Source organism: Paroedura picta, chromosome 14 (genome assembly GCF_049243985.1).
Source record: "Paroedura picta isolate Pp20150507F chromosome 14, Ppicta_v3.0, whole genome shotgun sequence".
Classification (NCBI taxonomy): domain Eukaryota; kingdom Metazoa; phylum Chordata; class Lepidosauria; order Squamata; family Gekkonidae; genus Paroedura; species Paroedura picta.
This window is the reverse complement of record NC_135382.1, coordinates 26,721,495-26,742,179: the sequence shown is the minus strand read 5'-3', so window position 1 is coordinate 26,742,179 and position 20,685 is coordinate 26,721,495. Positions and strand designations below refer to the sequence as shown.

General features: G+C 42.8%; 1 protein-coding gene and 1 long non-coding RNA gene across 5 annotated transcripts in view; one reads left to right on the top strand and one right to left on the bottom strand.

The window, feature by feature from the left end:
- The window catches only part of WWOX (WW domain containing oxidoreductase), a 538,960-nt gene that overhangs the window by 144,566 nt on the left and 373,709 nt on the right, over positions 1-20,685 (top strand). The gene's annotated exons all lie outside the window — the stretch shown is intronic.
- On the bottom strand, positions 514-19,934 carry LOC143823852 (uncharacterized). Its single transcript, XR_013226601.1, has 3 exons — positions 19,875-19,934; positions 18,311-18,377; positions 514-1,125 (listed from the first exon to the last, which is right to left on the bottom strand). It is a non-coding gene; the product is annotated as an uncharacterized LOC143823852 (long non-coding RNA).

Genomic DNA, 20,685 nt, shown 5'->3' with positions numbered 1-20,685 from the left:
TTCATGGCCAGTCCAGTGTTGCTGGGATGCCCACAAGCATGGCACGAAGGGGACAGCTCTAGGCTGTATCTGGCAAAATATATATGGAAAGTTCCGTAGCTGTCATGGCTGAGGGCCACTTTAGACATGACAGGAAGACAAACAGATGTTCACCCTTTCATGTTTAAATCAGATCTTTTTTTCAAAAGAAAGGAAAAGAAGTGCATAAACAAGGGCACTAGATTGCCACAGTGCCTAGCGTCTCTTTGTAGTGCATGAATTTCTTATAGCTACTTGTTTAACTTTACACCGTTCAGTGATAGGGGATGAATACACTTCTTAACTAGCTTCCTATACTGGCTTCAAATATCAGTTTACAAGTTTTTAAAAGTAGGTAGGTAGAGAGATAGAGAGACAGAGAGACAGAGAGACAGAGACAGGCAGCTATTACTTATAGTCTGCGTTTTTCACTGAGACTTAAGGTGGATTACAGTGTAAATCTGCAAGACAGGACAGCCAATAAGTTATATGATAGGATCAGTTTTGCATAAATCTGAAACAAAGTATGACCATCATATGACATGACGAGTTGCACTCTACAGAGATTTAAAGATAGGATGATACATTAGCTTTTGGTCTTGAGGAAGTCAGCCAAGGAAGACTCCTATACTGCAACATTTTCCCCATAGTTTTAATGATTACATGAAACTTTGAAGACGTTGGGATTAGGTTTTGTGGCAGCAGCCATTAGAGCATCTGGCTATTAACATACAAAACCTTTCCAAGTTTTTAGGCTAGCTCCTAGAGCCAACGTCGATTTGTCAGGGCCATGATGCGTGTGTATAAAGTGCCACCAACTTGCACCTGATTTATGGTGACCTCAGCAAGGGAATTTCAAGGCAGTGGGAAGCAGAGTTGGTTTGCCCTTGCTCTCCTCTGCAGTGTCTTTCTTGGTGGTCTCCTTTCCAAGTACTGATGCTGCTTAGCTTCTGTGATCTGATGGGATCAGACTGTACCATGCCATCTTCCCTCCCCGAATGTCTTGATAAGAGGGCCTGAGCTTTACTTAGCTTTACTTAGTTGCTTTCAAAGTTTTCCTTCTATCCTGGCTCACATTTGGTACCAGTCAGAGCTGAGAGAAAAGTGCTGAAAAGGAACAGAATGAAGAAACATAAAACACGTATTCTGCTTTCATCAAGAAACATTTCAGCCCTTAGGTCCCGTCAGTTTCACTTTAAAGAGAGGAAACCCCACGTGCTCTCAGGATTTAAGAAGGAAATTCTCTTAGAAATGAAATGACTATTTTTCTTTGTGAAATCTATATTCTTGTTCTTGGAGTAAGAGGGTTGGAAAGGCTTAGCAGTTTTCTTAGCCCTTCTGTATATGACTGACTCTTTTGTATTTAGATTCCCACTTTCTTCCTTGATGCTTGGAAGGGGCAGTACTAACCACTTTACTAAACTTTGGATTCTAGATACTTTTTCATTATGGACAATACTTGACCATTTCCGCATGGAGGGGCAAAACACAAGTGGCTTCCTGCTTGCAAACGCTGGATGGTGAATCTTGCATTGGCAGCACTCCTCATGGGGAGACCCCTCCCATGTTTTCCCTCTGCCCCAATTCGGCTTTTTGCCTCCTGATGAGACTGCAAGCCGAACTTCTCCCTCTGCTCCTTGGCTTGTCAATCACAGCAAGCCACCAGTCATAGCACAACAGTTCTCTCATGGTCTAAAACTTCCCAGACCCAAAATTTGTGTTCAGCCAACATGTGATGATATTAGGGTTGCTAGCCGTGGAAATTTTATTGTACATCAGAATAACTGTCCATGCCTATCCAGATTCTCTCGGGAGGTTACCAGCTATGGCTGGCAGTCCTAATTCATTGCACTGTGATGGCTAATCCTGATTCCAAGTATTGCCATAGTGAACTAAGTAGCTGGCATGGTAACATCATGGCTACACTCCAGGATTTGCCCAACATTTTGTGAAAGCAATATCACATATTAGCACGATGTGAATAGGACCCACCAGCCCATAATATGACAGAGTAGAATGAGGGCTGTTGCTAGGAAGTATCATGCTGTAACAAGAAACCTGACCCTCCCCCATGTGATGTCCAGATTGAAAACTTTGATCACAGAACATGGCAAGGTAATCTATAATTGTTATCAATCATTTAAAAACTAGAAGAAGAAAAAGAAAAAGAAGAAGAAGAAGAAGAAGAAGAAGAAGAAGAAGAAGAGTTGGTTCTTATATGCCGCTTTTCCCTACCTCAAAGCGGCTTACAGTCGCCTTCCCATTCCTCTCCCCACAACAGACACCCTGTGGGGTGGGTGAGGCTGAGAGAGCGCTGATATCACTGCTCAGACAGAACAGCTTTATCAGTGTCGTGGCGAGCCCAAGGTCACCCAACTGGTTGCATGTGGGGGAGTGCAGAATCGAACCTGGCATGCCAGATTAGAAGTCCGCACTCCTAACCACTACACCAAACTGGCTCTCACTACCACTAGCTTAGCTAATTCCATGCCAACCTAACAATAACATGTGTATAAACAACTAGGCACCGTAGAACCAGTGTTATAAAGTCATGGCACCGTATTACTGAAGCTTCGATTTGGGGAGGGGCTGCCATTTTGAGTGAGCAGTGTGTTCCCGTGAGTGGTTTAGTGTATAGAAGTTCATTTTATTGAGTCGGCTCATTTTCATATGCATGGACGCAAAACAAATTGTGCAATATAAGCCTCTTTATGGTGTGTACTCTTAACTGCTTTACAAGTGTAATCTTTGTGGGTGGTTTAGAAGCTCAATTACCACTGAACTGTCCCTGCAGGGTTCCATAAAAGTTGCATGTTTTGTGGCACTTTCTTTTACTTGGTAGAGCTTTACTTCTTTGAAAGTCTATCCCCTTTTTCTATATCAACTGCAATCTACTGGAAGACTTACAGAACTGAGTCCAGACCACCCTGCAGACCTCATCTGCTCTTTGTGGAAAGGCCGTGGCATTACTTTATTTATTCGTTTACAGAATTTATTTGCCGCCTCTCCTGAGGCCTACTTGAGGCTCTTACAAGTAAGAAGATTGCCATAAAATCATAACAGCATCATAAATCATCAATATAAAAGCAAGTCATTAGGAATAAAATGGGCATACAACAACTATTGAGCTTCATAATTTTTTTTCCATCAAACAGTTTCTTCTATTGGTTGCTTCTGTCTTCAAAAAAAGAAAAATGTTGTCACAGATTTTCTGGGTATATATCACAAGCATGAATGTTTTTAATCTTACCGAAAACAATATACACGATTAACATGATGTCTATTTAAGCTGCAGTTGTGTTAATTGAAAATAATATAGTTATGGGGTAAGATGCCACTTCCTTATGTTTTAATGAGGTTTGAGTTCATTTGATCTATTGCTACTTAACTGGGTGTGGGGGGGGGAGATATGTTCTTGTGGGAGTTAGCTAATTTATGTAGAGGACAGATGGCCATTAGGAAGCACAATTTTTTTATACTACCTATCAGTCAAATAGAAAAGCAAACATTGAGGAAAAAAACCAAACAAATGCTGTTTTCCTACTTGTACCTTTTGTTTGTGTTTATTGTTTTTAAAGCCAGAATGTGGATAGACAGATATTTTTAAAGCTTGATTCTATAATATTGGGGATTTGGGGGTGGTCATAATGAAATTCATGGGAATCTTTAACCGCCCCTGCGGTTAAATAAAGCCCTAAGGACTATTGGGGAGGAGTTAGGGAGGGCTCTGTCCGTGATAAAAACGGACTCCTGATTCGCCCCTCCAAGTGCCACTCACAGGCCACTCAAGGGCCAAGCGGCCAATGGGGAGGTGTGCGAAGTGCCTTCCCCATTGGCCCCTCACCAGGACAGACCAAAATTCCATTCACCCAGCCCAGTCTGGCTTCCAGTCTGCTCCTGACCACTGCAGGGAGAGGAGGTCAGCAGGGCTGCCAAGGGGGATGAGAACAGAGGCTGCGCCAGCCCTTTTCGCCCCAAGGCTGTCCAAACTGTCATGTCTAACAGCAAATTGCCTCAGAACCCTGACAGAGCTGGCCGGAGGCTGCAGAGTGCTCCCCTTCCCCCCCTTCAGGCATGCTGCGAAGGAGCCTCTGACAGGCCCTAACTGAGGGGAGGGAGGCATTTTCCTTTAGAGAGCACAACAACCCTGTGCAGTAGACCTCAAGTCTTTCAATTCAACAACAACCTGTGTGGGAGGCCTTAAATATTTCTTCTCTACCACAACCCTGTCCAAAGTAGTCCTTTCTGCATGGGAAGCTGATCTTTATACTCTACAGGTGAGCTGTAATTCCAGGAGCTCTCCAGGCCCCACCTGGAGGTTGGCTACCCCTGGGTTGGAAATATTCCTGGAGGTTTGGAGGTGGGACTTCAAAATCATACAATGCCTCAGAGTCCAGCCTTCAGAGGAGACATTTTTGCCAGCAGTTGGGAGGGAGTGGTGCAGGAGTGTCCCTCCTGGCCTATGGGTTATGGCCAGCCATTACCAGCAACTGTTTGTATTCTGGGGTGCAGACAGGCAGACCAGCATCAGTCCTATGAGCTTGGAAAGTGCAGGAAGTTCTAAATAAATATTTACAGCCTGAAACTGTAAATAGAGAACAAGTAAATGTCTGGAGATACATGGTAACTGTAATGTCTTATTGGCCTGGCAAATAACCTTGGCCTGGCAAATAAAAACACAGTATAAAAAACCTTACTAAGGTCAAGACTGCTGTGCACAGAGAGTCTTCCTCTTAGGGTTGCCAGCTTCCCTGTGAGGCTCGCTACCCCACCTCCCTCATGGGGATTCTGCTATGGGTAGAGAAAGGGCAGACGATTGAAAAATGCTTTGAGACACATGAGGGCTGATGAGTCACTGGGGGCCATTCCCAGTTCTCTCAGATCTCTCACAACGCAACATACCTCACAGGTTGACTATTGTGGAGAGACGACTGGAAAAGGTGTTTGTAAACCCCTTTGAGACTCCTTTGGGTAGTAAGCAATAGGGTACAAAAATCCGTTCTTCTAAGGAACAACCATGAAAGAAGCATGTGGGCACATAACATTTTATCAACACTGAAAAAATGGAAAAGAAGGAACAGGGTGGACACCTGTGTACTGTGACTACCCCATGTGTATTAGGGCAGAGGGGCATTTCGGTGAATGTGGCCTAATTCACACAAGAAGGGAAATGACGCAAAACTGGGAGGAATTGGTTGCCATGTCATCTTCCCCTAAGAAGAGTCTCCAGTCTGATTTTCCCTTCACATATCTGAGGACATGGCTCTGGAAAGCTCATCTGTTACCACTATGCCAAAATTCCCAAAGGTCAGTCCTCTCCCACACTCAATGAACATTCCACACCACAGGTTCTTGACACCCATATCCCCATATCCATACCCTCATTTGCCACCATGCCACCACAACCTCCCACACAACACACACATTCCACCCCATGCCCTTACAGACTGGACAACTCCTCCCCTTCCTCTTCCCACCGCCAAGCTCTAGCGCCCGTTGTATTCTTGGATACAATGGGCTTTGCCCCTAGTAAAAATATATTTAAAAAGCAGTTTATTAAACAGAGCTCAAGGTAATTGCAGAACCATAAAAAAGGAACATTTCTTTTCCCTAAAGGTCACACACGCCTCACTCAAACATGCACACTATAAATACAAAAACCTTGAATCTAACATGTTTCAATCTATAAGGTTTGCATCACATCTTATAGATCAAAATGTATTAGGCCCAAATTTATTTATTTGTTTGTTTGTTAATTGGTTAATTGGTTAATTGGTTGATTTGGTTAATTGGTTGATCTGGTTGATTTGGCTGATTTGGTTAATTGGCTAATTGGTTAATTGGTTAATTGGTTAATTGGTTAATTGGTTGATTGGTTGATTGGTTGATTGGTTGATTGGTTGATTGGTTGATTGGTTGATTGGTTGATTGGTTAATTGACTAAGTAGTTAATTGGCTAATTGGTTAATTGGCTAATTGGTACTTATAAGTTGCCCCTATTGAGCCTGTCATCTTGGGGTGGCATACAACATCTGGCCCCTTCCCCCCCCCCAGAATGACAAGCGGAGAGCTCAATTGGCAGGCACATTGCACCTGCCGATTGAGCCCTCCGCTTATCATTCCAGGGAGAAGGCACCAATCACCAGCTGAGCGCAGCACGGTTGGTGATTGGACCCTTGGCCTCGGCCTGATGAGTCAGGACGCTTGAAGAGCCTCCCAACCCGCCCACCCCCCCACATCTACCACCTTCCCCCCAGGCAGCCATGACCAGGCTGCTTACCGCGAGGACACGCAGGCGCCCGGCCCAACCTGCTAGAGGTGGCGGGGGGGGTTGCCCCCCACCAAGGGGACAGGCCTGACGTGTCGCTGATGCCGTGGCCCTGTCCCGTTCCTACCCTGCAGCCCTGCAGCTGTCTGGCAGCAGCCCGGCCCCGCCACAGGGACAGCCCTGCCACATCACTGACACAGCAGCCCTGTTTCTTTGCATACCCCAAACACCCGCAGGTGCCTGCCAGCCAGCCGCAAGACTCGCCACTGACCCCAAACAACACACAAACATGGGAGTCGATGCCGACATTGGTAGGCAGCCACCCCTCTCGACCCCACATGCTTCCTCCACCCCACAACTCACCCCCGCACTCTGCTGCTGGTTCCCTACCCCCAAACACCTTGCCCCACCCTTCTCTACCCCTAGCTCTTCCCCCCTCACTACTCACCCCCCACACCTGCCCAGCGGCCCCTTCTTTCCACTCCTGCCGCGTCCCCTTCCATTGCACCTATCTGCCTGCCTGCCTGCCTACCTGCCTACCTGCCTACCTCCCTCTCCCTTTTTCCTTCCTTCCTTCCTTCCTTCCTTCCTTCCTTCCTTCCTTCCTTCCTTCCTTCCTTCCTTCCTTCCTTCCTTCCTTCCTTCCTTCCTTCCTTCCTTCCTTTCTACCCATCTATCCATCCAACCCTTAATCTCCTTTCTTGCTCCCATCCATCCATTTCTCTTCTGCTTTCCTTTCTTCCATTCTTTCTTCCAATGCTTACGCTCCTATCTCCCCTTCTCTGTCTCAATCTTCCTTTCTCCCTTTCTCTTTCTGTCTCTCTCTCTCCCTTTCTCTATGCCTGGCTGCCTGCCTGCCTTCCTTTCCTCCCTCCACCCACTGCCCACTAGCGCCCGCTGTATTTTCTATACAGTGGGCTTAATTTCTAGTTTAAATATAATTTAAATATCTAATAGCAATCAAAATATATATCATGGAGAACTAAAGTAGGACTTATTTGTCAGCAAAGCAGGATTATAGTTACGGCTATCATATATATTCTTTTATTTGCAGTTTGCAACTTGGGGTACAGCTGAAGTCAGAATAGCCAACTCTAGTTTGGAAAATTTCTGGACATTTGGGGGCAGAGTTGGAGGAGGGTGGAATATGAGGAGGGGAATGAGTTTAGTGGTCATATGATGCCACAGAGTCTACTCTGCCTGTTAATGATGCCATTTTTTTCTGGGGGAGCTGTAGTCTGCAGTCCGGAGTCTGTAGTCTGTAGTCTGTAGTCTGCAGTCCGGAAATCAGGGGGAATTCTGGGAACTCTCCAGGCCTCCCCTGTTTTGGGATTGGTTGAGGGCTTTAAAAACTGCTTCAAACTGTTGCTTGAAAAGCAACACTGCCGAGGTGACCGTCAGTGTCAGTGGAACACTTTATTTCCACACCACCTGCCTCAATTAAAAACGAAACCGCAAAGCATCTCGAAGAGTAACTTCATCTACCAGCTGATGTTATAATTAATGACTGCAGTGTCCCTATGACTGTGTACTTCCAAGGCATCAAGTGGAAAGCTGTTGTCATGCTTTAAATAATGAAAAAGTTTCAGGTCGTGATAAATGGCTTGGTTGGATGCAGTTAAGAGAGCTGAGACCATATGCTGCTATCATTAGGAACTAGGGACCCTTGTTGCCCTTCCTATAACTCTTCAGATCTACATGAGGCTTCCCGATTCCTTCTTTAGGTGTTGTTCAAGATGGGGAAGTTACAGGACGAAATGGTGCATGTGAGAAATCCAGAGAGTAGAAAACGATGCAAATCTATGCTTTTAAAATTTGAAACAAACTGAAGAAATCCTTTAAAAATGTCCACTTTCTTAGATACCAGCAGTGATTTTATATTCTCATACATGCACACACACACACACACACATATATATGATAGCACAGCTTTTATAAATTATAAAATAAATTACAGTATTAGAATGATTAGAACATGTCATAGCAAAGGGAATATATATATATATATATATATATATATATATATATATATATATATATATATATATATATATATATATATATATATATATATATATATATATATATATATATATCTGTTACTTTTATGTATTTTATGTTTTACTTTGATTAATGTTTCTTAAATGTCTGGTTTAGGAACAGTTTGTGTTATTTCAGGATATCATTGCGTTTTTCAGACAGTCTAAATTTGTTTAAATGTATTATCTGGAGACCACCTGGATATTTATGCTGTGAACTCATTGCATATTTCTTTTGTTAGACTGTTCTCCCATTTTAGGGTATTTCATACAGTAAATGCTTTGAAGAAGGAAGATAACTCTCCCCCCCCCCCAAGTTATAACTTCCACATAAATATGTTTTCACCTTTAAGAATTACTTTATACATGGGAGTTCACCAGTATTTTCTAGGTAGTCCACCAGACTTGGTGGAATGAGCTCCTGGAAGAACTGAGGGCCCTGCAGGAGCTTTTACAGTTTCTCAGGGCCTGTAAAACGGAGCTCTTTCATTGGGTCTTTTGGTTTAGGCCAGGGCACGGAAGATCAAGGGGTCCCTCTACTACTCCATATTCCATACTGAAAGGGAGAATTAAAGCTTGGACTGGCACCCCTGGAGAGTTTCTCCCACTGTGGCATCAGTTCTATGTTCATGTCAGAAGTGACACTGCAGCACTGGATCAGCTCTGTCTCCCTCCCCTGTTTTGCTCCCACTGCTCAGCTGAGGGCCAGGGAGCAAGCTCTGGTTTGAGACCTGGCCCCCTACTCACAGAGTTGTGAGGATAAAATGGAGGAGCTGAGTACAGTGTCAGCTATTTTTTGAATCCCTGTTGGGGTGAAAGGTGAGAGCCAAATGAGGATAATAATAATAAAGCATCTAGTATTTGATCTGCCAACCTGAACATTTGTTATTTGAAAAGGATTATGCTTTAGAGAAGACTGCAAACCATTTGTATTAAACACATCTTCTGCAGTTTCTGTAACACATAATGACATAATGTGTATATATATATGTGTGTCCTATAGGTTGGATTATAAGACTTCTTCCCAGTATTGTGAGATCTTTTCTTCTGATGCTTAAAGTTTTATGCTTCAGGCAGGAGTCATGAGATCCAACCAGTGAGAAAAATGTATTAGTACATTACTAGCAAAGATTGCTCAGAACTTTTTCTGTCTCTGCGTCCTCTAATTCTGCTAATTGGCCAGAAGTGTGGGAATCCGGCCAGTGAAATTAGGTCAAGGTGGCAACTGGACCCCTTCTTTTCTAATAACTATTTTTGCATAAGTGCTTGTTGTCTTCTTACAGAACCTTTAACTGCACTTCATGCTCTGTGTACTGTTCCACACCCCACAAAGCCAATAGAAGAATCTGAGTAAAAACCTGGGAGAAATGAGTATGGGCGAGATATTAAATGAAGATTGTGCGGATGGAATCAAGGGCCTGTGGTTCCTGCCACTATGGTTAACAAAAACAAAATGTTATTGATCGTACAAGACTTCCTTGACTTTTATGTTTAATAGGCGGTCATCTTGTAATATCTGATCAGCCAGTTGACTATTGTACCAACCCTATTTGAAGTCCTTTTGAGATCCTTTGTTATATTGCCTTGCTCAAAAAACGGAATATGACCCCATGATTTTAGCACTAAAAAATGCATTTCAGAGCAGCCCTGATTTAGTATTATTGTTTTAAAATATGCTAAAAGGCAGTACAACATTTTAAATCTGTAAGTCCCAGTGATAAAAGAATCAGGATAAATAATGTGAGCAACCCACTGGAACTGACAACCCACTTAAAACTCAGGTTTCATGGCTGAAAATGTTGAATTAAACCAGTTTTGAGAGGTTGAATTAAACCAGTTCTGAGAGGTTTTGAATGAGTCCGGATTTGAATTTAATACTGAAACAGGACCATAGGCTGTGCTTGTTTCCCATAACACGGACTGGTTTCATTTAGAAAAAACAGTAGCCCAAACCAGTTCTTTAAGGAAGATACATTTCAGAAAATCATCAGTGATTGTTCCAGAGCCGCATTGGTCTGCAGAAGAAGGGCAAGTTTAGAGTCCAGAAGTACCTTAGAGACCAACAATATTTTAAAGATATAAGCTTTCAAGAGACAAAGGAGAGCTTTGACTTTTGAAAGATTCTACCCTGAAAATCTTGTTCTCTCAGGTGCTACTGGACTTGAATCTAACTCATCAGGGGTTGCATTAGAGTTATAAGAAGCCAGTAAAGCATGGCTGAGCAAGACAAACATAAAAATGATTGTGCATGTTGGTATATTGTGTAGTGTCATCCAGTTTCCTTCTTTTTTAGCATGCCCTTCTGATCCATGGAATAAATTATTAATCCATTGTGTAAAAATCTTGAATCGCTGTGTGATTATCTTGGGCACTCCAAAAAAAACCACCGCCACAAAACAAAAACATCAGGCCACTCGAAAGCAAAAATCCAAGCAAAGATATTCCACGGCACGTCTTACAATCTAAATATTGCTCTTAGCCTAATCGAAGCGGTGAGAGTAGTCACAGCAGTTGATGGACTATTTTTCAAATTGATTTCAAAAATGTATTTAAGGGGATGATCTTCTACTCTAGATTACCTATTGATTTTTAATATGAAAAGCTCATTATATAAGCAGTAACTGCATATAAAAACCTAGCAAACCTTTGCATAAATCCTTTAATTGAATTTCCAGAGCCTGTGGTTCTACTTTTTTTTTTAATTAAATCTATTTCTTTTTTTAAGTGTTACTGTGTAATTTGCATGCTGTGAAGTGGCCCTGTCCCAGATAAAGTACCATTGATCCTTATTAAACCTCACCTCTGGGCTTGCTGAAAACTCACTGGAAAAAAAAATTAAAGTGTTCATGCTGCAATGCACTTAGTGCTTGTATGATAGGATTATGGGGGGAAATAATAAAACTAATTTCCAAGACAGAATTCATAATGCAAGATTTTATTTTATTCTTTACTGTGATAATTAATAGCAAAAATCCTATCCGAAATATAAATCACGTTTTAGCTTGCAAACTGCCATGGCAATTAAGAAAGATAATGCATATTTGATCGAAGATCATCATGTTGTATGTAGCTATTGGCTAGTCAGTCTATGTTTTAAGTTTTTAAAAACTGTAGATTGAACCGATGATGGATTAAGCTCAACAGATTAAACGGAGATTGGAACTAAAAGCTGTCTCTTATGTTATACAACATCTTATCTTGGTAGCAGTTTTCATTTTATTATGTTAGAATTATATATATATATATATAGTTTAAAACTTTGGGTGTTAGCAATTTATTGGTCGCAATTACCATTCGAAAGGAAAAATATGAAAGCTACAGTAGGGCAGCTTTAAAAAAAAATTAATGTAATACAAAACATTTGTTATTTTAAAAGCAATAAAATCCCCTAAAGAAATATTCATAATCAATAAGGACGCAAAATATGGAATATATTAACTGAGTTATAAAAATATTTGTAGTGCGGCTTGAAATGAAAAACACAGCAAGTTATGCGCAGTTTAAAGTGTAATCAATTTTGAGGCTGCATTTTGCGTGTATAAATGATAAGCAGAAGTAGTAGCGTTTTTAGTAAAGGCTGTAACAAAAATACTATATTTATGGCCTATTCCGTTCTTTTTATAGCTCATTAATGTAGAAAACAAACCCTGTGTATCCATCTTCTTGGACAGCTTAAAATTCCCTTAAATGATATTTTTAAATGGAAATACTGAAATCATTTTGCAAGCCTCTCTCACAAGCGTGTTTTATTGAATGAGGAACGCCTGCCACGGGTTTAACAGCATGAGAAAATGCAGGATACGTCCAGTGCTACTCAGTTCCCCTCCTGAAGCTTAAGACAGTTTCAAAACCTTGCCCTGTTAAAGGCATGGATTCATATTCAGGGATGGGCACGAATCACATGATAAGCCAAACTCTGGCTGGATCAGGGCACAGGAGCTGACATTTGGCATACGCCTGGTCTCCAAATTAATCTCTAAGCTTTTGGGCACAGTTCGTGGTGGGTCAGAAAATGAAACCCACCCGGAAACTGGCACAGAAATGCTAGACAGTGGTGGAGGTGGTGTTCTCCGGCCTTGAGAACACCAATATGGCCCCTCCATAGTTTGACAGGCACTGCTGCCTTCCGATAATACAGTTCCCATTCATCACAATGGGACTCAGATCCATATGTGTAGAAAGAGCATGTGCTCCTTTGTTGGCATTGTGGTTTTAGACTGAGAGGGGGTTCTTGTGAAAGAGCTTTGCTGCCAGGCATGATGGGGAGATGGCTTAGCTAGCTTACTTATTTGGAGGCTAGTGGGTTTGCTAGTGGGCTAGTGGGAGAGTGCAAAAGTTAGCTTGAAACTCAACATCAAGAAAACAAAGATCATGGCATCCGGCCCTCTCAATTCCTGGCAAATAGATGGGGAAGAAATGGAGATAGTGACAGATTTTATTTTCCTGGGCTCCAAGATCACTGCAGATGGGGACTGCAGCAAAGAAATTAAAAGACGCTTGCTCCTGGGGAGGAAAGCTATGGCAAATCTAGACAGCATCCTAAAAAGCAGAGACATCACCCTGCCAACAAAAGTGCGTTTAGTCAAGGCTATGGTCTTCCCAGTCGCATTGTATGGCTGCGAAAGTTGGACCATAAGGAAGGTCGAGCGTCAAAGAATTGAGGCTTTTGAACTCTGGTGCTGGAGAAGACTCTTGCGAGTCCCTTGGACTGCAAGGCGAACAAACCGGTCAGTCCCAGAGGAGATCAGCCCTGACTGCTCCTTAGAAGGCCAGATCCTGAAGATGAAACTCAAATACTTTGGCCACCTCATGAGAAGGAAGGACTCCCTGGAGAAGAGCCTAATGCTGGGAGCGATCGAGGGCAAAAGAAGAAGGGGACGACAGAGAATGAGGTGGCTGGATGGAGTCACTGAAGCAGTAGGTGCAAACTTAAATGGACTCCGGGGAATGGTAGAGGACAGGAAGGCCTGGAGGATCATTGTCCATGGGGTCGCGATGGGTCGGACACGACTTCGCACATAACAACAAAAGTGGGTTTGCTTGGCCCTGGGTTCCTCTATGTTATGATTTGGTTTTTGCTTGCTTGCTTGTTGCAAAGGGTAGAAAAATTGGGTTCGTCGAGGCGCAAGGTAGTGAGGCGGGGCGACGGGTGCGGCTGGAGGCGGAGGGCGGCGGCGAGGTGGCTGGTGCGTGGCGAGCGGGCAAATGGCGGCGAGGAGGCTGCAGCGAGCGCCGTCAATGGGGGGCAGATTGGGAGGCGCGCTGCGCGCGGCTCGCAATTGGTTCCTTGCCGCCAGACTGACAATTGGGCCCTGCCGATTGGGCCCTCCAATTGTCAGTCTGGAGGAAGGGGCCTATCGGCACCCTTCCTCATCACAGACAGTGCCCGCCTTGGGTGCCCTTAAAGATATACTGACCCACCAACCTTTCCTTCTCCATGCATATATGCACATTTCTGGCTGCTAGTAGGTACGCTTTCCTGTCATTTCTGCCCATAGCTAATTAGGATGCATGGAGCATTGATGGAACAACCACTTCCCACTCTTTCTGTGATTTTGCTTTCTGAGAGTTGGAGAGCTGCCTTATGTTATACAACATTATTCATATCCTGATCTGATTTGTTTCATGTTCAGTGCAACAGTGTTCAATCTATAGAGATTTCTACTTATTAGTATGCCTTGGTTTATTATGGTTGCCAGCACAATGCGGGCAACCAGTAAAAGCTTTTTTTTTTGGGGGGGGGGGAGAGATGATGTGCAAATAGGATTAGCACCAACCCCGCAATATCATTTCTGGCACAAATCCAGAAGTAACATCACATCAGTGGCATGACAACTATTTCATAGGACTCCCACCCTGCTCTATTGATCAGCAGCAAACCAGAGCCTCCAGGCAGGAGGTGTGCTGGCATTGCAGGAGACCTGGCAGTCCTATGCATGACCCATTCTTCCCCTAAGGTTTTTTTTTACCCCCTTAACTTCCAATACTTATAGTGCACTGCATTCTATGCCACCCTTTTAAAGTAAGAGGCTGAGATTTTCTAGTGATCAAATTCCAGCTTCCAATATCATGTGCAAGCACACTATGAAAAACATGTTTTCTTATGTCAGATGTCTGAGCATGTCAGCTACCCTTAATAGCTGCCTCACCAGGTTTCTGGAGAGAACACATATTTTTAAATAAATAAATAAATGCTGGGAGGTTTTGAAGGAGGGATCTGAGGAAGGGTGTTTGGGAAAGATCTGGCCCATCAACCTAAGAATATAGAATCATAGAATCATAGAGTTGGAAGGGGCCATACAGGCCATCTAGTCCAACCCCCTGCTCAATGCAGGATCAGCCCAAAGCATCCTAAAGCATCCAAGAAAAGTGTGTATCCAACCTTTGCTTGAAGACTGCCAGTGAGGGGGAGCTCACCACCTCCTTAGGCAGCCTATTCCACTGCTGAACTATTCGTCTGCCTGCCTGCCTGCCTGCCTGCCTGCCTGCCTGCCTGCCTGCCTGCCTGCCTGCCTGCCTGCCTGCCTGCCTGCCTGTCTGTCTGTCTGTCTGTCTGTCTGTCTGTCTGTCTGTCTGTCTGTCTGTCTGTCTATCTATCTATCTATCTATCTATCTATCTATCTATCTATCTATCTATCTATCTATCTAATTTCTAACTGCCCTGGGTGGTGTACAACAACAAAAGACTACAAAATAGAAAATAACAAGTAAAAATGCTAAAATTAAATTAAAACCACTTCAGGTGATCTCCATGGCAGAGACCACAGGGCTACTGGGAAATTCCTGGAGCATCCCTATGGAGGCCACTTTTTGGCCAAGCATTCTCTTACTCCTCAATTATTTTTATCCATGCCAAGGGTGAAGATTTCCCTGCTAGAGGCAGGCAGGTTTCATAGGGACAACAAAATATTTATTGTCTGTATTATACTTTTCTTACTTAATATTGCATTTTCCCATGAACTTGCTGCTATAAGATTTGGTCTGAAATTGCATACTGTAGTCATGAAAAAAGCGGGAAGATGGTTTCTGAAATTTTATTTTGGGGGGGGGCTGTAAAATAGTGGTGCTCAATCTTTGAACCATGTATCTTTGGAAAGGGATATTTTCATATTTGTTTTAAATTGTAGATTTTCTGTCGTTTCCTACAAGTTGTTAGCAAAAGAAGTAAACGACAGTGATCCGTGAAGGTAGACAGTAAGATTTATAATGTATTTGTGCTAGCAGATTGCCAACAGAACTGGCCTTTCCCAGTGGTGCTGTAGGCATACTTGGAAAATCAATAGGGATTAACCTATGACCCCCTTCACATACTTATACTGTGGTCTGCATTGCTTACCAATATTTCATCTGTTTCACTTAAATGCTGTTACTCACTCAATAACGTCTGGCTGTTCTTGCAAGCTACTAATTAATTTTTAAAATGCAGGGATTGCTTGGAACTGTGATAAAACACACCCTTTGCATTGGAATGGGAAAGAGGAAGAGAACTGTTGGTTTACTTAGTAAGTTTGAATTAATTAGTGTTAATTACAAATTTCACAAAGTTTTGAATCAAGGTGAAAATGATGCACTAACTAAATCAAGTACAGTGATGTGTTTAAGGGTATTTCTCAATGGAACCACATTGGCATTATTATTCCTTGTCCTATAGCAGGTGTGCTATGGCTTATGTGCTGCAGATTGCATTACAGAGGGACACACATGCACTGTTGGTCTTCATCTGTTGAATTTATTCATTTACTCAGTCATACCCTACTTTTCTCCAGTGTGGGGAATGCAGATTGCATGGACTTTCAGTAATTTGTGGGCTAAACATGCTGTTAAGTGTCTGAGAAAATGTGTTCTGTGTAACTTAGTTCCCATGGGTGAAAGCAAAACAAATCCAAAATGTTGACTCTCATCCCATAAATGCATCTCAACGTCCACGTATGAATTAGGTTCATACGGGAGGGTCTACAGATCAATGGTGGTGCCCAAGTTGAATATTCCATGTTAGAATCTCCATTTTCCAGCACTGTTGAGAAAGGTGCTAGAGGACTGCATCAACCAATCACAGCCAATAAACGTGCACTAAAGAGACCAGAGCTTTGAGTTGGCAAAAGTTGGCTTCATATTTGCTTTCAGTACTACCCTATACTGTCCTGATTTATTTAATTTTTGTACTGAAAGACTCAGGTTCACCTAGGGCAGTGGTCCCCAACTTTTTTATCACCGGGGACCACTCAACGCCGGGGACCACTCAACGCCTTTTACTGAGGCCCGGTGTGGGGGGGTAGTTTACTCCCCTACTCTCAACCACTGCCCTAGCGCTCTCTGATCGCTATGGTAATGTTTAAACATCCCTTCAAAATAAGATACAGACACGCCACAACAATGAAGTGTGTTGTAAAGGGCTGGGGGGGATGAAGTAAAGGGCCGGGGGGGGGGGGAGAAGGCGTCCTTCGGGGCCCAGCTCCAATTAGTCGAAGGACCACATGTGGTCCGCGGCCCACAGGTTGGGGATCGCTAACCTAGGGAATTGTAGCAGATAGATATGTTTTGGTATAAATACATTTAAAAAATTACATTCTCAGAAGTTACTTTTCTAGACAAAGAGATGCCAATATCATTCCTATGTAAAGTTGTCCAGTGGTGGCAGTCACCTTCTCTCACTTCTTGGAAGGAAGGGAATACATTAACAACCATACCAGAGGAGATCATAAACCTTACCAGAGAAGTACCTTACCATCTTGAAAAAAACAGAAACACCACCAGCTATTATGTATGGCAGAAATGTGAGATCAGGCACCTTAAAGCGTCTCTCTTAACTTGGGGTTTTCTTTGGTAACATTTTTTTGCAGTCATTAATTATTGAGTTATAACAGAAAAAAACTTTTGTTTTGGTGGTCATTTCCAAACATATGATGCTTCAGAATATGTATCATTGGGGAGGGAGATTTTTTAAAAAGTAATCATTGTAAAACAATCTTATGAATTATCTCTCTCCACTTTAGACATGTTTGGTCAAAATATATTTACTTTGAAAAGTTAGAATTAATAGTTTTCTTTCCTAGTGGGATAACATTTAGGGCTGGGAGCACAATCCCTTAGTGTTTCTTATGCAAGCTTACCTACTCTCTAGTGTTTACTTCCATTTCCTATTGATTCTTTTAGCTACTATTTGAATTGGTCAGTGTTCTCTATAACAATGTACTCTGCAAGGTACGCTACCTGGACTATCACTTTAAATAATGTATTCATAAATTGATTAATCATTACAGTAAGAGTTATTAGCTGCATTTATATCTGTATGCCGCAACTGACTGTCTGGTAATCATGCATACTTAAGCAGAAGATCAGCTTCAAATTAAGAATTTAACGAATAATTGTAGCGATACAAAGAGGGTTTTTGTATTTCAGAAAGCAAATGGATTACCGCTGCGAGAAAGTTTCATAATGTTAATAGAGGACGTTAAATTGCTTGCTTTTGATTCAATTAGTCATTCTAAGTGTTGGCGTACGTTTCTTGCCGGTGAAGGCATGTCAACGCCATGGTTGAATGTGGGAATTGAAATGTTGTTATGTTATTTGATCATTTGTCTCTTTAAAATTGCATTGATAAAAAGGTAAAATGAAATGCGTGGATTTCAGATGAGTTTCCTGTGCCTGAAATTGCAGTCTTTGCCTTAGGACTGTACGGGCCCCATAGGCCGGACATCGCCAGAACCCCCCCCCCTCCCCGGGTGTAATGGTGGTTGTTATTGTAGGGCATGGATTGACGGGAGAGGAGGAGGTTCATAGATTGGTTTTTACCGCCAGTTTGTATTGTATTTTGTATTTTGTTGTATGTATTATATAGGGTTTTAAAGATTTTACTATAAACCGCCACAAACTGGCTGGGTCTGAGAATGGTGGTCTATGAATACGAATATAAATAAATAAAATAAACTTTATTTAAAACAATAATAAATCAACACTAAGCAACCTGATGACAAAATATACATACCTTGCATGCTATAGACATATCTTGAATTCTGCATTTTTGTATTGGTAAAAGACACAGCGATATGATCCTAAAACGAAAATAAAACACAGACAAAAGAGAAGAGACAAAACACGCTTTAAATGTGCATGCACCCTTCTCATCCATAGTTGGCTGTCTATGCTACAGCACACTATGTCAACGAGCAGCACTGCAGATTACAGACCTTTCCTTTTTATATTTCTTTATCACTTCCCTTCATTGCTTACAGCAGATTGCAGTAAAAACAGATTGCAAACCAGCCAGAAACCTGACATGTAAAACGCTTGGTGGTGGAAATTGGCATCAAGTGGCAGCTGATTTATGGCAACCCTATGGGCTGTCAAGAGATGAGACAAACAGAAGTGGCTTACCATTCCTGTCTGTGTGTAGCAACTCTGGACTTTCGTGGTAGCCTCCCATAAAAATATTAACCAATGCTGATGCTGTTTAGCTTCTAAGATCTGATGGGATTATGTGGCCATGGCCATCTAGGTCAGAACACTTAAGAGAACTGAAGTCAAGTGAAGAAAATCCCTGCTTAAGCAATCCCACCTTATACTGTCATCTGAATTGGACTGAAGAAGCAGCCATCCCTTAATCGTCTTCCATTTTCAAGTGGCTTTTAGGGCAGATCGCAGCTTGGTCTCTAACAGGCCAGTTCTTACAATGGTAGCTCATGTGTCCAAGATATAGGTTGAACAAACAAGATGGTTGGATCCTTGGGAGAAACTGTTATGCGATTTAATTTGCTGCATGATTATGATTCAGCTGAGCTGCTGTTTGGGTAAAAGTAAAGGTAAAGGTATCCCCTGTGCAAGCACCGGGTCATGTCTGACCCTTGGGGTGACGCCTCCTAGTGTTTTCTTGGCAGACTCAATACGGGGTGGTTTGCCAGTGCCTTCCCCAGCCATTACCGTTTACCCTCCAAGGTTTTACCGACCTTGAAAGGATGGAAGGCTGAGTCAACCTTGAGCCGGCTGCTGGGATCGAACTCCCAACCTCATGGGCAGAGCTTCAGACTGCATGTCTGCTGCCACGAGAGGCTCTGCCACTTGAAATGATTATTATGGCACGAGGAAAAAGGCAGGCGGCAGCCAAGAACCTTACCTTTCTGCCCAGAGCCCATGTCCAACTGAAAAGCACTGCAATGTGGATTATTTATAATGAAGTTTACTATTACTTATATTATTTTTCCTTCCTGTCAGTTGCATTGGGACCTAATTCTGGCTGAAAAGTGGGATAAAAACACAAGGAATGAATTAACCCATGTTTCCAGTACATAATGGAGGATGTGGTGAAGGAGTCCCACAACCGACTCAGCAAAATGAGAAGCCAAGCTTGTGTACTTTAACACATTTCCCTTCTCCCTAATCCTCTATGCTATCCTCAGAAGAGACAGAGGCTAGTTGAGGGTCATCCTGCTACTTCCCTAATCCTTCCGCTACACTCCCTGAAAACAATTCCACCTCTAGTTGCCCTTCCTTTGTGCTGACACTCTGCACCGAGTACGATCACAAAGCGTGTGGCTAACCCGACGGTTTCCTACTTGCTGTTGGTTCTCCAGGCGTGATCAACCCTTTGGGTTAACCGGTGTGGAAAGCAGGCGTGGAATGTTCTGGAATAAACAGTCACCTGGAATCTCGTGCCTTAATGACACGACTAAAGGGACAGAGGTTTTTCCCCCCCTCCTCCATCGGGGGGTGTGTGGGAGAGAAAGAAATGGGTTGGAGCTTGGTGCTTTCTTCATATTTAGTTTGAAAGCCATTTCGCCACATGTTCTTTCTGCTTCATAAATTCTCCTTTAAACATTCAACAGCCTGCTAAATTAATATATACTGTGTTCTCTCTTTAATGGGCAGGGGAACTTGTCTCACAGCGGTGCGTTTGTTCAGCGCCACTTTGAAAAGGTGCTGCCTGCCGCGTGAGGGACATCTGTTCACAAATGAATGATTGTGCTTTTGATTCGGAGCAGCACCTTCACTTTAAATGCTGGCGGTGGATGAAAGGAACAGATTGCCGCGGTCCTGCTTTTGTGAGGATTCCTCAGCCCAGCGTGTGGCTTTATACATTATTGAGAGCAAATCTACTTTATACCACCACTCCTGGCTGCACTTATTTATTTTTCTCCAGACCCTTCTTCCTAGTGTCGCCGCGGCTTGGCTTTCTTTTCTGCCGAGGAATAAAAGACCGGCTAGGAAGACGACGCAAATAAATTATTTACAGTGTTTTAATTGTCGTCGTGCAGGTTTCATTAAACTTCAGGGTTACCTTGGAACCTGGACAGCTGCTACTCAGCGTCTGCTGAACTACTTACTTAAAAAAGAAAAAAAAAAGTTTTGTGTATAATAAAAAAAATC